This window comes from Cinclus cinclus, chromosome 10, assembly GCF_963662255.1.
Source record: "Cinclus cinclus chromosome 10, bCinCin1.1, whole genome shotgun sequence".
Lineage (NCBI taxonomy): Eukaryota > Metazoa > Chordata > Aves > Passeriformes > Cinclidae > Cinclus > Cinclus cinclus.
Genome location: NC_085055.1, coordinates 1,479,121 through 1,496,818, shown reverse-complemented (window position 1 = coordinate 1,496,818; position 17,698 = coordinate 1,479,121).

The window sequence follows — 17,698 nt, the reverse complement described above, 5'->3', positions numbered from 1 at the left end:
GAAAATGATGAATGGCCTCAAGTCATATTACATCACTTTGGGGTCAGAGAGTGGGGCTCAGAGCTGTCCTGGGGATGGTGCTGCTGGTGTCCCTCACTCCCCCCCCTTTCCCCTCCTGCAGCATTCCTGAGCACACAGAGCCACTGAGCCTGGCTGCAGTTTGCTCCCAGTTTGTCCTGCATCACTGGGAATCCACTGCCCCAAAAAGCTGTGTCTGCCCCACCCCTGGAAGTGTCCAAGGCCAGGCTGGATGGACCTTGGGGCAACCTGGGATGTTGGAAGGTGTCCCTGCTCGTGGCAGGGCATGGAATAAGATGGGCTTTAAGGTCCCTCCCTCCCAAGACAAACCACTTGATGATTCCATGATCCCAGGCCACCACTTCCAAGGAGAAATCATCCAAATCCAGCCCTCAAAACCACCGTGGGTAGGAGGAGTGTAAACCTTGGCCTCTGATTCTGTGTGTGCTGGGTGAGAGTGAAGATTCCCATTCCTGCAGCAGAGCTGAAGCCCTCTGTGGTGTCAAAGTTTTTAAAGCCCCAAAAGTGGCTTTGGTTTGGTGCAGGTGACTTCTGGCCCTGCCACCCCTTTGGCTGCCAGCGGCACAGCACAGCCCGCTGGCAATTACTGCTGCTTTTTGAGGAATATCTGCCTAAAGGTCTCAGTTTATTTTGTGTTTTGTCATGTGCTCTGATGCCTGATAGGATGTGATGTGAGGTTGTGAAATGTGTTCCAAACTGAAACATTTTTTTGACATCCATTTAATTAGAATTATTTTAATTCAAACATTTATCATTAGGAAAGCAGACGATCTGGCACACGCTCCAGCACCCCTCCTGCTCCTCGTCATTAGGAATTCTTAAACCAATAAAATAATTTATTTAAACACTAATATCAATTTCCATTTAAGGAATTTTTACAACTTGGTTTTGAGCTGAGGGAGCCCAGTGTGTACCAGTGGGAAAGATCACCTCCCTTCATGGAAAATTGCTCTGAACATGGGGTTATTCATCCCTTCCTATGGGTTTCATGAAAGCCAGATTCCCAAGGATGGGGTTGAGGTTTCTCAGGAGTGGGACCAGCTCCTCAGGATGTTTCCCCACTGCTGGAACGGGGATGGGAACCTGACCATAGGGCATGGGGAATGAGGAGGGTGTTGGTGCAGGGACCTGCCCATCCTCTGCCCTCTGGCACAAGGCAAGGGATCCTGCTCCTGTCCCTGGCACAATATCAAACTCATCCCATGTGTTTTCCCCAGAGCCCTGCAGGAGCACACAGAGGATCGGCAGGAGCCTGAGGTCACACCCTAAAAGGATCAAAACTCTGGTTCCTCCTGTTCCAGGTTCAACCTCAAGGATTAATGGATGAGACCGAACAGTCTTGATTTCCAGCTGTTTTTGGTTTTGTTTTTTTTTGTTTTTGCTGAGGCCATCCAGAAGTGCTGAAGGATGTTGAAGGACCAGTTGTGATGGTGGGAGCAGCCAGGGCTGGATCCTGCTCCTGGGATTGGTGACTGGGGCTGGGAACAGCAGGAGCTGTGCTGGCCATGGGCCAGTGCCCACGGCAGGGCAGCATCGGCGCTGAGCCTGCCCTGACAGCTTCATTAGCCAGAGATAATCTTTGCAGAGTTAGACATGTCACGTTGGGTAATTAATACATCCCCAAATATGCAGATTTTCCCGGGCTTCTCGGGCAGAATAACCCAGCCAGCAGAACTGTGTGAGATAGTGGGGGGGAATCTCTCGAAGAATTGTGCTGTTCTTTAGAGTTAACACTCATTATAGGTTGCAAAAGGGGGGGAAACTGTGAAAAGGCAACTCCAGGAGCAAAAAGAGTTTGAATTATTGTTCACCCTGTGAAAAGCAAGGTGCAGGATGTAAAGCACCAGGGGAAAGCTGCCAACAATAGACCCCATAGCAACAACAACTTCTAAGGGGGAGCGGGTGGCTGCACATGCCACTGCCCATGCCTTGATCTCGGTGTTCCAGCCCAGAGGGGACAAAGGCCCCCTGCTGCCCGCCAGACAAAGGCAGCTCCATCCCGGGCACAATGCACCCGGCGGCAGGGCTGGCACTGCCCGGCTGCACCCCTGCACCCCTGCACCCCTGCACCCCTGCACTCCTGCACTCCTGCACTCCTGCACTCCTACACTCCTGCACTCCTGCACCCCTGCACCCCTGCACTCCTGCACTCCTACACTCCTGCACTCCTGCACCCCTGCACTCCTGCACCCCTGCACCCCTGCACCCCTGCACCCCTGCACTCCTGCACTCCTGCACTCCTACACTCCTGCACTCCTGCACCCCTGCACCCCTGCACCCCTGCACTCCTGCACTCCTGCACCCCTGCACCCCTGCACCCCTGCACCCCTGCACTCCTGCACCCCTGCACCCCTGCACTCCTGCACCCCTGCACCCCTGCACCCCTGCACCCCTGCACCCCTGCACCCCTGCACTCCTGCACTCCTGCACTCCTACACTCCTGCACTCCTGCACCCCTGCACCCCTGCACCCCTGCACCCCTGCACCCCTGCACTCCTGCACCCCTGCACCCCTGCACCCCTGCACCCCTGCACTCCTGCACTCCTGCAGCCCTGCACCCCTGCACCCCAACACGGCTGCACCCGCACAGGGCTGGGTGGGCAGGAGCAGGGGCTGCAGGGTGCTGCAATGCAAGGAGCCCATGGGGGTCCTGTTCCTGTTGTCACAGCCCATGATTCCAGTTGGGGTCCCATCCCTGCTGGCACAGCCCATGGTGCCTGTTGGGATCCCATCCCAGTTAGAATGCCAGTGGTGCCCACTGGGATCCCATCCCAGTCGCCACAGCCCATGATTCCCACTGGGATCCCATCCCAGTTATCACAGCCCATGATTCCCATTGGGATCCCATCCCAGTTGTCACATCCCATGGTGCCCACTGGGATCCCACCTGCAGCATCCTGAGCCATGGCCCAGCCAATTCCTCACTCGTTCCCTCCACCTCCTCCCTGGCCTCCCCTGTGGGAGCTATTTTTAGCTTTTGGGGACCTGCTGATACTTCTCCCCCCCCCCTTTGTGACAGAGCACAAACCACGGGGTTCAAACCACATTCCCCTCGTTGCATTAGCGAGCAGCGGAGTAATTTTGACTCAATTTTTACATGCAAAGGTCACCATTAAAAAGTCATCATTCACCTGCTCCCAAGGCTGGGTCCTTCCCATGCTGTCATTAGAGCAGAACTTCAGGAGGTTCTGCCTGAAATGAGTGGGTATTTTTAGCTGACTTTATCAGAGAGGGAGCTGGGGGTGCGTGGGGAGATAAGGGCATGGTTTAAATTTCTGCCTTTACGCTCACTGTCACATTCAAAAAAAATAAATCATAATTTTGATTTTCCACGTCCCTGAGGGAGAGATTGACAAGAGCATCCAGTGCTCGTAATTGGATCATTCCTCTGGGAAAGTTGGCTCCTCCGCTGAAATCCTTACATGCTCTAAGGAAAATTGCTCTCAACGTTATTGAAAATATTCTAGGAGACTGAAGATTCTGGGGCCTTTCCAATTCGAGTGCTCTGGTCGGTCATGCCAAGGGAAGACAATAATGGGAACCAAATTTGGAGAGCATTGCCCTTAATTGGAGCCCAGTCCTGTGAGCTCGGAAGGCCCAGGACCCCCCGGCGGCTCCGAGCCCTCCTCTGGTGGGGACTTGCTGGAAGGAGACGTTCAGATGTGCTTAAAAAGAGATGCCTGAAATAAATTATTGAAAATCTTTGGGATTTTTTGTTTTGGTCTTTTTCTTCTTTTTTTTTGATAATGAAAAATTCTAGTTTTTAGACGTGGATAAGTGCTGGAAAGCGGAGCTACAAGAGGCTGATGCAAAACCTCTCCTGCACAATCCTTTCCCCTGCTGCTGCAGGATTTTGGAGACAAACCTTTGGGATGTGTTTGTAGGCCCTGTTTGTCTGCTGAGGATGATGAGGGTCTTGTAGAGACGCTCTGTGATCCTCACCCTCCATCTGAAGGAGGTTAAAGACAGGTGGAGGTCGGGCTTTCCTCTGAGGGAACAAGTGACAGGACAGGGAACAACGTCAAATTGCACTAGGGGCGGTATTCATTGGATTTTAGGGAAAATTTCTTCATGGAGAGAGTTGTCAAGGCCTGGCATAAGGCAGTGATGGAATCCCCATCCCTGGAGGGATTTAGCAGCCCTGTGGATATGGCACCTGAGGACATGGGTCAGTGGTCTTGGAACTGCTGGGGCAATGGTTGGACTTGATCTCGAAGAGCTTTTCCATCCTAGGGGATTCTGGGATTCTGTTGTCTCCCAGCCATGATGGGCAGTGTGGGGGGACATGCTGGGGACTCTGTCATTCCCTGTGGAAGCGATGGGCCCATGCAGGTTTACCCAGCTCCCTTTTGGAGGAAGAGGCTAAAAGGGAAGGTTTGGATGAGATATAGCCTTCCCTGCCTTCCACATAAATTAATTGCACAGTTTAATAAACTAACAGGTGGTTCCACTTCAGAGCAAGCAGATGTTACCCTGAACGAGCCGAGTCCCCCTCACCATCCCCTCATCCCCCAGCCATTCCTTCCTTTCTCTCTTCCCCTTTCTCCTCACCTCTTCCCTTTCCCCTTTCTTCTCCCTCTGATTTATGAGCAGCTCCAATAAGAGAGTTTGGGCTCTATGAATATTGATGATGGGGTCATGCTGATTTGAGCTGTGTTCATAACTTTCTGTTTTTTCCTGGGAGCATCACCCCTCCCAGGTTCCGGCACTGCTCTTCCATCCCAATTTATTCCACGGAGTTTTCGGGAGGCAGCCCCATTTGTTAAGAGCTGCCTCTTGCCTGCACATTTGTCTTGGATTATCTCCCGAGGAGAAGACGATAAGTACTTACACAAACCTACGCTGAAATTAAACACACAAAACAAATGAGCCTGGCGTGTTCACATTCTTTCATTTCCAGGGATAATGCCGGGAGGAAACACTTGTGTGACCGCAGATGGAGGATGGGCTGGGAGCCCCAGGAGGATTTGGGTTGCCCTCTTTAGAGGAAAGCTCTGCTCTGCTTCCCATATGGAGAGAAAAAATGATAGCACTGCTAATGGCTGGGGTATGGCTGGGCACCGAAGGGAAGGAGTAGGTAGGTGGGGATGGAGGGAAGACTGGAAAATAATAATGGGAAATGTTTTGATAAGAAGCATTGTGGTCTTATACAAATATTCCAAAACTTCTGGAGCCCATTTATCCCTAGATTGAACCCAGATGACAGCAAGCTGTTTGCATGGGCTGGAATGTGCCTCCAACAGACACCCAGTTCTCCAGGCTGGGGACCCAGGGGGAATGTGGGGGCAGCCCTGGGTGGCTCATTCGCCCCTTGCCTTCTCCAGAGCCCCAAACGTCCCCATCCAGCTATGGCTGGGCACTCCTGCTCCCCTGGGAGCTGCTCACAGTCACTCACATCCTTCCTGCGGCAAAAGGAGAGGTCTCAAATCGGGACACAACCCTTGAATGGCACATGGAAAGCACCACAAGGTTTTCAAAGGTTGGAGAGGGCCCTGCCCACACCAAAAGCCCACAGCAGCCTGGCACATCCCTGTGCCTTGGAGAACATCAAACCAGAGCAACTGAGCATTTCCACCTCTCCCTTGGCCACCCTCCCTTTTTTGCCTTCTCCTCATCCAGCAGGCACCACCATTGAAATCTCCTTTCTATCCCTCCTAAGCTGCCTCTGATGTTGAGGAACAAGTGGCAATAAAAAGTGTTAAACACTAAACACTAATTTCCCCCTGGAAGCTCTAAGTGTGATCCTGGTGTTTATTTTCCTGGAGCAGCTGCAGGGCTGGGAGCATCCAGCACCGTTCCCTGCTGGGGTTTGGCTCTTTACCTCTGCACGGGCAATGTCTGGAACTTGCAGTTTTAGTACAAAATCAGCAAGAAAATCCAGTGGCGCTGGATAAGATCCATTCCTTTGTCAGCAGTCAGCACTGGCTTCTGCCATCGTCCTCTGCAGAGCATTTGGGAAGGATGAACTCTAAACACTGCAGCACTCTGGCCATTTCTTTGCTCCATTCAGGGAAAACTTCCAAGGAAAGGATTGTCCAGCCTGGCACAGCTGCCCAGGGCAGTGGTGGAGTCCTCATCCCTGGAGGAATTTAACAGCCATGTGGGTGTGGCACTTGGGGACGTGGGTCAGTGGTGGCCTTGGCAGCACTAGGGGAATGGTCGAACTCAATCTTAGGTTTTTCTAACCTATAGAGTCCCATGATTTTATGATTTTTTGGACTGCTGTTGGCCCTAGAGGCCGGGGCTTGTTGCACAAACAGAGTTGGCTGATGCAGAGCAGCTCCTGGAGAGCATTGATAGTGATCAGCAACAGCAGGACAGAACTGGGGATGTGCAATTCCCATCCAGCAGGAATAATCTTCAAAGTCCTGCTGGGGTGCTTTTGGACAACAGCAGAGTTTTCCCTGCTGGGGAAAATAGGATGCGAAAGAATTAACTGAAGTTGGAATGTTATTGTTTGTGTCAGACTCTGTTAACCATGTTAAAACTATATATAATACTTCAATTTCCTCTGTCAAAACTCTCTAATGGGCAATATTCTGAAATCAAAGTCTTATGGAGCGGTTAATCTTCCGCACGGACAACGCCAAGTTTAAATCCAGTCCAAATGCCACTTCTCAGTCACAGCTTTAAAGGATTATAAATGATTATAATGGTATTTGTCTACTTGCCTGATACATAAGTTCACGTCAATGTTATCTCCAAAATTGACATTCGGTTTCATCTCGGAGGTGAGAGAATAAACTGTTGACTACCAGCTTCAGAGAGGAAAATGGATTAGCTCTAATGTAATTAGGGCTCCATTCACAGATGATTATTTTCGGCGGGCGCACAAACGGCTGATAAGGGCCGAGCTCGGCAGGGGCAGCCGGGGGACGCTGGGCTGGATTTGTTCTTTATCCTGCACGGGGTGATGGGTTCCTGTGAGCAGCTCCTGCTCCAGACCTGCACAATGATTGTGCCATGCCCAAAGGCGGCCTGGGCTCCTGCGCTGGAGTTTGCACGATTTCCGTGTGGGTGTTGATGGGGTGAAGGTTGGCTGGCAGTCTCCCTCTGAGCTCTCATGGGATTGAGTCTCTGTTTTGGTGCCTCCCTATTTCCTGGGTCCTGTTCCAATGTGCCAACACTGACATCGATGCCGATGGCAGCGTCGATATCAGCATCAATTCCAATGCCAACATCAACACCGACGGCAAAATCGACACCAAAACCAACACCAACACCAATGGCAAAATCAACATTAAAACCAACACTAAAACCAAATGCAATGCCAACACCAAAATCAATGGCAAAATCAACATCAAAACCAACACCACAATCAACATCAAAACCAAAACCAAAGCCTACAGCAACACCAAAATCAACACCAAAACCAAAGCCAACACTAAAACTAAATGCAATGCCAACACTAAAACCAAATGCAGTGCCAACATTAAAACCATTTGCAAAATCAACTCCAAAACTGAAGCCAACACCAAAATCAACACCAAAACCAAAGTCAACACTAAAACAAAAGCCAATGCCAATGCCAACATCAATGCCAATGTCAACATCGATGCCATGCTCAACGCCACCACCACAATGGCCTCCTGCAGTTCATGGCTTTTTAACTCCTTCCAGCACTCCAAACACAAATACAATACAATTAAAGCCACTGCGCCTTTTTAGTCTGCTATTTGTCTATGTGACTCTTCAGCACTTAAAAAACACATGGAAGAATAAGGATTGTCCCCGAGGATAACGGAACAATGGGAAGCAGCGACGATTTAATGAAAATAAATAAATTAATCTGTATACACTAGTGCTAATACAAATGATTTGTGAACAGCATGAAAGATTTTGCATTATTTTCAAAAAAGCACAAAACTCTTTTCTTTTGCACTTAAAACTCAATTTAATTTTAAGTCACATGATAAATGTCGGAAAATTGGACTTTATTATGAATTCATGAATGCAGTTTAATACAATTGTTCTTTCTGGCCTTTGTGCCTTGAAGACAGCCCCTTCTGCCAGGATGTTATTTTTTTAATTCAGCCACGATGACCTGTGGTCCCCATGTGGGTGCCAGCAGGGTTTGGTGCTGGCAGAGCCATGCTCTGTGTCCGGCACAACTCTCTTTGGGATCACCGACTGTGGAAAATCTTCTGCTTCCTTCCCATCCCCTGGCTGGGCAGGAAAGACCCTCATGTGGAGAACCACGGGGGAATTACGGAGTGGGGATTATTTTCGGAGACAATGCAAACTCCGAGGCGTGAATGTGACTGCAGCGATGCTCCGGTGCGGAGCCTTGGCCTCGGCAGCCTTGGCAGCTGGAAAATGGCTCAGACAGCCCAGCCTCCAAGCCAGGCTCCAGGGAGCCAGCCCAGAAAACGCCAAGACATCTCATTTTGGGCCCTGAGTTGTTCTGTTCCCACATCAGCCTGGCCAAGTCCTCCTTATCCCCAGCCTGCCACCTCTCAGCAAGGGGAGCTCAAGGACAGCACTGAGCTGTCCCCTCCCGTCCCCTCCCCGCTGCCTTGTCTTGTCACAATGTCCCCATCGCAGAGCCACCAAAGCAGGTGACATCTGCACATCCAATATTCACCTGCCATGAAGAATATTAAAACTCCCACTCCTTTGGGTGATTAACGGGAGCCATCATAGTGGCTTTTTAACAGAGTAAAAAATGGATAAAAATTATTAAAATGATGGCGAGGATTAAATAGATCTGCGCAAGGAACAGAAATGCAATTTGTGGCTGAAAAATCTTTGTGTAGACTCTGTGTGTTTCTGTGGGCAGAGCAGAGTCTGGGGTGCAGGAAAGGGACGCCCAGTCCTGAGCACAGCCCTAACTCCAGCACTGGGCTGAGATTTCTTGCAGAGACTTTGGCAGTAAAATAACCACAGTTACTTAGAAAAAACCTTCTCCTCTTCTTGCTGGATACCCCCTAAATTTAGAAGAATTTCAGATGGACAAATTAGAAAGTACATTTGAGATAAAATACACAGTCAGACGCAGATTTGAACTCCAGATCTAACTCCAAAACCACTTGCAGTTTGACACGGCACAATGATTTACTGTGCTCATGATTATATCCTGTAGGTAGCAGCTCTGCAAGTGGGAAATAATTCAGGGAGGGATGTGGAAAGGGAATAACTTTTCTTCTGACTGCAGGCCTTCAAGAGAAGCAGCACAAAACCAAAGCCCCACAGTTTCCAGTACTTGAAGGGGGCTTATAAAAAAGAAGAAAAGCAACTTTTTATACAGTCAGATAGTGATAGCATAAGGGGGAATGGCCATAAAATAAAGGAAGAAAGATTTGGATTAGATGTTAGGGAGAAGTCCCTTCCTGTGAAGGTGGCAGGCCCTGGCACAGCGTGCCCAGAGCAGCTGTGGCTGTCCCTGGATCCCTGGAAATGTCCAAGGCCGGGTTGGACATTGGGATTGGAGCAATCTGGGACAGTGAAAGGTATCCCTGCCCATGGCAGGAGTGGGGCTGGGTGGGATTTAATCTCCCTTCCAACTCCAACCATTCTGGGATTCTGAGATTCTGAGCAATTCCAGCAGCAATTCCGTTGGAGGCTCTTCCAAGGGGTGGAGGTGCTGGTCCCTATTGCACCCCTCCAGTTCCTGGGATGAAATCTCTGCTCAGCGACTGGGGGCTATTAAACAATTAACAAGCAGCAGTGCAGGGTGGTGGTGGTGGTGATGATTGATGATGATGATGATGATGATGATGTGCATTTGGAATCCTGACCTCTCAGAAAGCTTTTTCCCTATTGTGCAGTGAAAATTATATAACCATACATAAAATAAACTCTCCTACCCCCTTCTTCTATGCACCAAAGTCTCTACAAGAAATCTCAGCCCAGTGCTGGAGTTAGGGCTGTGCTCAGGAAACCAGGAAACCTTCTGTGAAGGCCCTTCATAAATAGCCTGTCCCACCTTCTCAGATTTAATTATAAAAGTACTTGAAACACAATAGTGCTTCACATGCAGGGCTCATTTTCTAATTGAGTTTTGATATGGATACACACCCAGGAGACCCTCGGCTGATGCACACAACAGATGGAGGGACCAAGCCCTCTCTCCCCTCTCCCTGAAGCGAAGTCACAGCAGGAGGATGTGTCAGATGTCCAGGCTCATGCCTCCAGCCCCTCCTGCCCTGCAGACATGGAGCTGGTTTGGGTGCAATGGACTGGCCCTGAAACATCCCTGCAGTGGCCAAGGGGGCAGCGGGGCAGAGTGGGGGCTCCTGCAGCACCCATCCCTCCCTGGCAATGATGTCCTGAAACCTCAGTGAGGGACCTGTCACCCACACTTCCCCTCCTTGTTAGGCGACACCGACAAAATTAATTCTGAGAAAAGGTTCAAAAGCTGAATGAGAAGCTGAGCCAAGTGAAGCCAGGAGTCCCCGGTGCGGTGCTGGTGGGCAGCACATCAAGGGGGGGACGACACCCTGGTGATGAATTACTCACTCCTCTAACATTGCCCAGCTGGAGTGGCTGGAGCAAGCCTTGATTTACTATTTATAAACCTCTCCAGCTGTATTTTCCTGGGCAGAGCAGCTGGCTCGTTGCAGGAGTGTGAAGGAGAGGATGTTAACAGGTTGGCTGGCCGGACTCTGGAGAGCGTTTGCAGCGGTGCAGGGAAGGGGTTCATGTGCAGGACAGCACTGCAAACCCTCCTCCAGCCAGGCCAGGCTGCAATCCCCCTGGGGCCAGCCTGGAGAGGGGGAATCTGCACAGTTCCTACTTAAGGATAATATACCTGTGATGATTACGGGGACAAAACAGCTCAGGAAGGCCAAGCCTAGGGCTGGTGGTGCCAGCCTGGTGCCCTCCGTGTGAATGGGGGAAAATCTCTCATTTTTTCACCCTCCCTGAACTGGGCAGCCTCTCCCCATCTTGCTCCTGCTGTCCCATCTCTCCCCCATAGCACCCAGCCCCAGCAGGAACTCAGGGAACTGGGAGCTTCCCCAGACCTCACCTGCCCCACTGGGAAAAACCCCACAGGGGAACGGCAAAACCCCATAGAAATAGAGGCACACCCCACCCACAGCCCTTCCCTGGGTCAGAACCAGCCCAGGGTGTGCAGTTGCTGATCTCTGTGCTGGCTAACACGTCCCCACACTCTGCATAGGCTTCTCCTGCTGCTGCAAATGCAAACATTTAATTTTGATGATTTATAGCACAGCTATTAAAAAACTCTGGATTACACTTTGGAGTCAAGGTCTCAGCTCCAGAGCACATTTTTATAGAGCCAGCATCTCTGTTTTTAAAAGTTATACTTCAATATTAAATATGACTTTTTTTTCAGCAAGTCAATAAAATCCTTTTAGAGCAGATAATAAACTCATTTCTTCTCGACTGGGTATTGTTTCAGACCTGGGTCATATCCTGAAGCTTTTAAGGCTCTTTGGCCTCTCTGATGAGGAATTTTGAGTTCAAACCCTCCCAAGCACTGCCCAAGCAGGAACAGACCCCCAAACCAAGCCTTCCCTCAGCCAGGCTCTGCTCCTCAGTGCACTGTGGTTTGCAGAAGAAATCACCAAGTTTTGGCATAAAGAAATTCCCCAAGCTCTGATCCCTCTCCCGTGGCTGCTCCACATCCCTGGGCTGCAGGGAGATGCCCACGGTGGGGGTTTGATGGTACCAGACCCTGCAGGAGACAATCCCATGGCTAAGAGTGGATGGAAGTGCTGCACAATAAAGCACAACTTCTGCCTTTAAGGGCAGACGAGTGTTTTATGTTCTTACAGCTCTCAGAATTACCCTGTAATCTTATTTATTCTCTAATACGAGTTTCTGTGGAAAAGGGTATCACAAGATAAATAGAAATTAACTGATTATGAGGATTGTCATTCTTTAAGTACATATTTATCAGGCCATTTGCTCATTCTCTTCTAATATCTTGACATAAGAGTGTCAAATTAAGCACTCCCCAGATTAGGATAATACCCAGCACTTTTGTAGCTTTCCTATCTGATTTGCAAAGCTTTCTTCTCCACAAATGCACTTGAAGTTGGTGCTTTACAGGGCTTGATAGAATTCATTTCAGGATTAATAAGCCTTCCCTGAACCATTTAACAAAATCTCTGCAGCATCCTCGTCTTGAAAGGGGAATAGATTCCAAAGAGCGCTTTAATTAATTTGTCTAATTAATGGAGGGGAAATGGAAGTTGGTTCTTCGCTGCAAATTGGTTCATGCTCATGGCAGCAAATGTCAGCTGAGTTCCAGGGGTGGCCCAGCCCCAGCTCCCAGCACAGGGGTTATCTGGGGGGGTTCAGCTGAACACGAAATTCAGCATCTGGGCCCATGTGAGGCTCTAATTACTTTTGCCACGTTGCCTTTGTGCAGTCATTCATCCCCAGCCCGTCCTTATCTTGTCATCCCCTGGTGTCATTAGTGATGTTTGAATGCATTAGTGACCCAAGGCAGGTTGGGCAGGCTGTGATTAGAGCAGAGGGGCCTGAGTGGTGTTTGAAATATTGGAATTGTTCTGCTCCTTTCTATCCAAACAGGAGAGTGAGGCATCGGTGCTGCTCGGAGGGGGAAACCCTTCCCTGTGACACGGGTTTCCCAATTAACCCCCGTTAACGCGGCTGCGGTGACACGGGACACGCGGTGCCGTTGCTGCAGAGCTTTGTTTGAACAAACGGTGAGCAAGGAAAGCAGTGTCACTGCCTCAGGGCTCCCTAAAAACTTCTTCTGCCGCACACACGAGCACCCCAAATGCACCCCGAGCCTCACTGGGTGCTCATCCCACAAGGGTTTGGATGGGAGACCATAAATCCCATCCAGTGCCACCCTGCCGTGGGCACAGGGACACCTTTCACTGTCCCAGCCTGTCCCAAGTCCCATCCAGCCTGGCCTTGGACACTTTCAGGTCACTTCCAGAGCTTCTCTGGGCACCCTGTGCCAGGGCCTGCCCACCCTCACAGGAAGGGATTTCTCCCTAATAGCTAATCCAAAAATTTCTTTCTTTTTCTTCCCTTGTTTTAAGGTCGTTCCCCCTGATCCTATCATTATCTGCCTGTGTAATTCCAATGGAATTGTTGCTGGAATCACTCAGAATCTCTGAATCCCAGAATGGTTTGGGTTGGAAGGACCTAAAGCTCACTCAGTGCCACCAGGGACACCTTCCACTCTCCCAGCCCCCATGTCCAATCTGGCCTGGGACACTGCCAGGGATCCAGGGGCAGCCACAGCTGCTCTGGGCACCCTGTGCCAGGGCTGCCCACCCTGCCAGGGGACAATTCCTTCCCAAAATCCCATCCATCCCTGATGTCCAGTGTGAAGCCATTCATGTGCAGCTGTGGCAAGCCCTGCTCAGCTCAGAATCCTCCTCAAGAGAGGAGGAGGAGGCACCCAGAGCTGGGCATGGTCAAGAGCTCAAGGGACCACGCTGGCTGGGCAATCCCACCAGGAAAATTCATTTCCCAGGCTGGAGGACATCCCTAACCCAGGAACAAATCTGTGGAGTATCTATGGACAGAGTTTGTGGTGTTCTGATTTCTGGGGTGTGAAGTCCTGCAGCATCCTTATGAACACCAGGGAGTGTGGGGGGAGGAAGGGAGAACAGCCTTGGGGGCTTTGGATTGGGCTCAGATCCGTGGAAGGGATTCTATCCCATGGCTGCCTGTGTAGAGAGCATTTTCCTGCCCCAAACTCAACAGTGAAATCCCTGAAGTAGGAATTGTGTGCTCCTTCCTGGCTCCCACGGCAAATTAAATCAAATGCTTGGACAATTAGTACAATACTCATGTCAAGGGAACGGCCTCCAGACAAAGCAAACACACTGTATGTTTGATAGATCTGAAAAATCTTTATAGTCAAGATATTTTACACTGAGCCACATTGATTTCCCGTCCATTTTTTTTTTATATCAGTGTGTGCAACACCAGTCCAGCAAGGAATACAATAAATACCAGCAGTGATTTATCCGAATGGCATTCAGCAGGAACTGTGCAGTCTCTCAGTCCATAGCCTCAGCATAAATAAATCAACACCAAAACAAAAGCCAGCACGTAAATCCCATGTACAACCTGCACCCTTCTTGGGATGGAAAATGCAAGGGGAAAACAGAATCATTCCTGCCAGAGAAGCTGCACACATGGCCCCCCCCTGCTCAGTTAAGATTTTTATTTTCTCCTTTCATTGTACATTGAAAAGATATTACAGCATTTTTATCTGCCAGTCCTAACAACAAAGCCCAAAACTACTTGGGCCCTGTCTCCTGGAAACTCAGAAAGGACCAGGCAGAGACATATCCAAAGAGGCACAGAAATGTTCTGGGGGTGGGAAATGGGAAGGAGAGGATGGGAAGGAGGAATTGGGAAGGCTGGAAATTAAAAATACTGATACTAAGGAGAAGAGGAAGGAGAAGGAGAAGGAGAAGGAGAAGGAGAAGGAGAAGGAAAAAGATGAACAAAATTATGATATATAAAACATAGAATCACAGGATCATTAATACTGGAAAAGGCCTTGAAGACCATCAAGTCCAACAATTAACCTTACACTGAGACACCCACACAGATACAGTTAATTAATGCCATGGTGGTGGATTTCAGCTGAGTTTAAGGTGCCCACATTCAGTGGTTCATTTACCCTCTAAGATGCTGCAGATGTCCCATTGCAGCCGATGTTGGTGCTCCCACAGTTTCTCGTAGCTGTGCATGGAAATTACTTTTTCCAATTGATTTTCTAGTTAATTTAAAATAGCAAGACTAACGACCTGCGTGCTAAATTCAGTATGAAAGTGCATACTTCAAAATGGACTTAAAGCAATTTTAACTCACTATATTTCTTCAGTCTGCCTGGAAGGAAAAAAAAAAAAAAACAACAACAAAAAAAATCAATCCAAATTTAATTTGGAGGCCACAAACCAACTTCCCCATTCACTGCTTGCTGTGAGGAACACCGAAGGCTGGGTTTACAAACAGGATTTGGGGCAGGGAGTCTGACAAACCTGTTGCATATCAAGCAATTTTAATTTTTGCTCCTATAAAAATCTGATGGCTCCGATGCTCCCACGGATCCAAGGGGATCACCAAAGCCAGCTGCTGTTTCAGGGCTCTGGACATGAGCAGCAATCCTAGAAACCCTGGAGACTCCCTAAAAGCCCTGTGGAAGTGCAAAGGATTATTAGCATGGGATCAATGCTCGTATATCTGCTCCCAGCCGTGTTTATTGGCTGGGAATTGGGACCAATGGGTCAATCCCACCTACCCAGCGCTGCCTTTCCATGAGGATTTTGGGATCCTCAGGCTCAGCATCACCTCAGAGGGTTCTGAGCCAGGGTTTGCACCCCAAGGCTCAGGCCATGAGCCAGGAGGGCTCAGGTAAGCCCGGAGTGCTGGCTCCATGGCCAGGGCAGGGGCAGGACTGGGGAATGGTTTTCTCCCCCCCCTTCAAGAAAACAAATATTTTCTTTCCCCAGTTTTCCTGAACGTGGGAAGTTTCTCCCGGTGTGCTTTCCCCACACCTGCAAGGAGGGAGGTTAATCCTCTCTGCACCCTGCAGCAGGGAAACAGAGCAGGGCAGACCCCTGATCCCAAGTTTATTTCCTTGCCCAAATAAACCCAAGCAGGGATTACAGGGATGGGGCGTGAAAACCTCAGTCTGAGAGGTTTTCACCTCATTAAATCCACCCTCACAGACGTTGTGTTCCAGTTTGTGGAGTACCAAGTGGGACAAGGCAATAATGAGGAGCCATCAAACCCCTGTTTGAAATGAACTCACAATATCAGCCTGAAAGCCACCAGGCTGAGGGGGGGATTTTTAAAAAAAAAAAAAAAAAGAAAAAAAGAATAAAAATCATGTTAGTGCTGGAAACTCAACTTTCTACTTTTCTTCCTCTGGCAGAATTTAATAAAGCCTTGTCCAGTCCTGAAAGCCACAGGAGCCTCAAGCAGCAACCTTGGGGCAGCAAGGCTTTATTAAAGCCAGGCCTAGGGAAAAGCTCATGCTCCTGCAAAGCTCAGACACCAACAGAAGCTCCCAACACCCCCTCTCCAGAGCTGAGGGGATTTTTTAGCGAGGAGCATCCCTGAAGTGAAACAGTGAGGGAAAAAAAGTGGAATGGCTCAGGGTGGAGGTGGCAGCAGCCACGTCTGGGGTTGGGTGAGGCAGCTCTGCTCTCGTGGTGGTTTCAGGGTGGGACTGGCAAAAGTGACCAAAAACCAGAGACCACCCAGATGGGGTGGGGATTGATGATGCCAAAATTCATCTTTAAAACCAGCAACCCCCCCTGCTTCCTAATCTTTTTTGGGAATTTTGTTGGGTTTTTTATTTATTTCACCAGCAGAGGTTCTGAGGGTTTAATAGGAAGAGCCTTCTCCTGCAACCACAGCAGCCCTGCCCTGATGTGCTGGGCTGAGAGGTTGGTGGGGCTTGAGACTAGACTTGGGTTGGGTTAAAGTTCAAGTTTGGTTTGGAGTTTGGGTTTGTAAAGGAGTTTGGTTGGTTTGGGTTTGGGTTTGGGTTTGGGTTTGGGTTTGGGTTTGGTTGGAGGTTGGCTTATGGTCAGATTTTAGTTTGGGTTGGGCTCAGATTCAGGTTTGGGATTTATTTGGGCTCAGATTTGTGCTTCGGTTGGGCTCAGCTTTGGGTAAGGTTTAGGTTTGGTTTTGGGTTGAGATTTGGGTTTTGGTTGGGTTCACGTCAGGGTGGGGTTGCATTTAGGTTCGGGCTTGGTTTGGTTTAGTTTGGTTTAGTTTGGTTTGGTTTTGGTTTTAGTTTTGGCTTTGAGTTCATGTTCATGTTTTGGTTTGAGATCATGTTGGGGTCCCAGTCCCAGTGTGAGTTTGAGTTTGGGACAGGAGCCCAAGCCCCTTTACAGGGCTGTCCCCAAGCTCCAGAGGGGCTGGAGCTCAGAGTGGGACAAGAATCCCAATCCTGCTGGGATGGAAGGGGTTTGCAACCAGAGCAGGACTTTCCCAGGGCACCTCTGAGCCTGTCAGAAGATGAGTTTTCTAAATTATTTTCCTAACTTCTCTTCTGGCTCCCGTTGGTAATTGGTTCATTTCCAGGTACTTGCAAGAATGTAAATATGGAATGAATCAACTTTTTCCACATTTTCTTCAGCAGCCCTTTTATGAAGAACAGATTTTCCACAGAGGAAATTAAAAAGTACATAAAACTGAGAAATCATGGTGTTGTTGAGAACAGCATCAGCTTTCAATGTCACTTTGTAACTGGCAGCACATACTGTATTCCAATGGCATTAATAGAAACTACAAAGTTTGTTTCAATTAGCTTCGTTTTTCTTTCAGAAAAGGAATTATCATAAATCCCTGAAATAACATTTGTCAAAAAAAAAAAAAATGTGTAGCGTTACTTCAGAAATCTTTTATGTCTGTTTTTAAATTACACTTCCTTGTAAAAATGATTATACATTGATTTAATAAATGCGCTTGATTTGTGTATATTGCTGAAATTAAAAAAAGCCACGACACAGCTCTGATTTCCTGTACAAGGCTGTCAAACATCTCTTCTGTGCTAAATTCTGAGAGGAGGCTCTTGGCAACTTGTTCTGTGCACGTGAACGCTGGTGAGGGGAAGATGGGGTAGCATTAGGATTTGGGCAGATTCTTTTGGAACAACTTCTAAAATTTTCTTCCTTCCTGGTGCGTCTGTTCTCGTGGGAGGCCCTTTGGACCTTGTGGAGGGTGATGA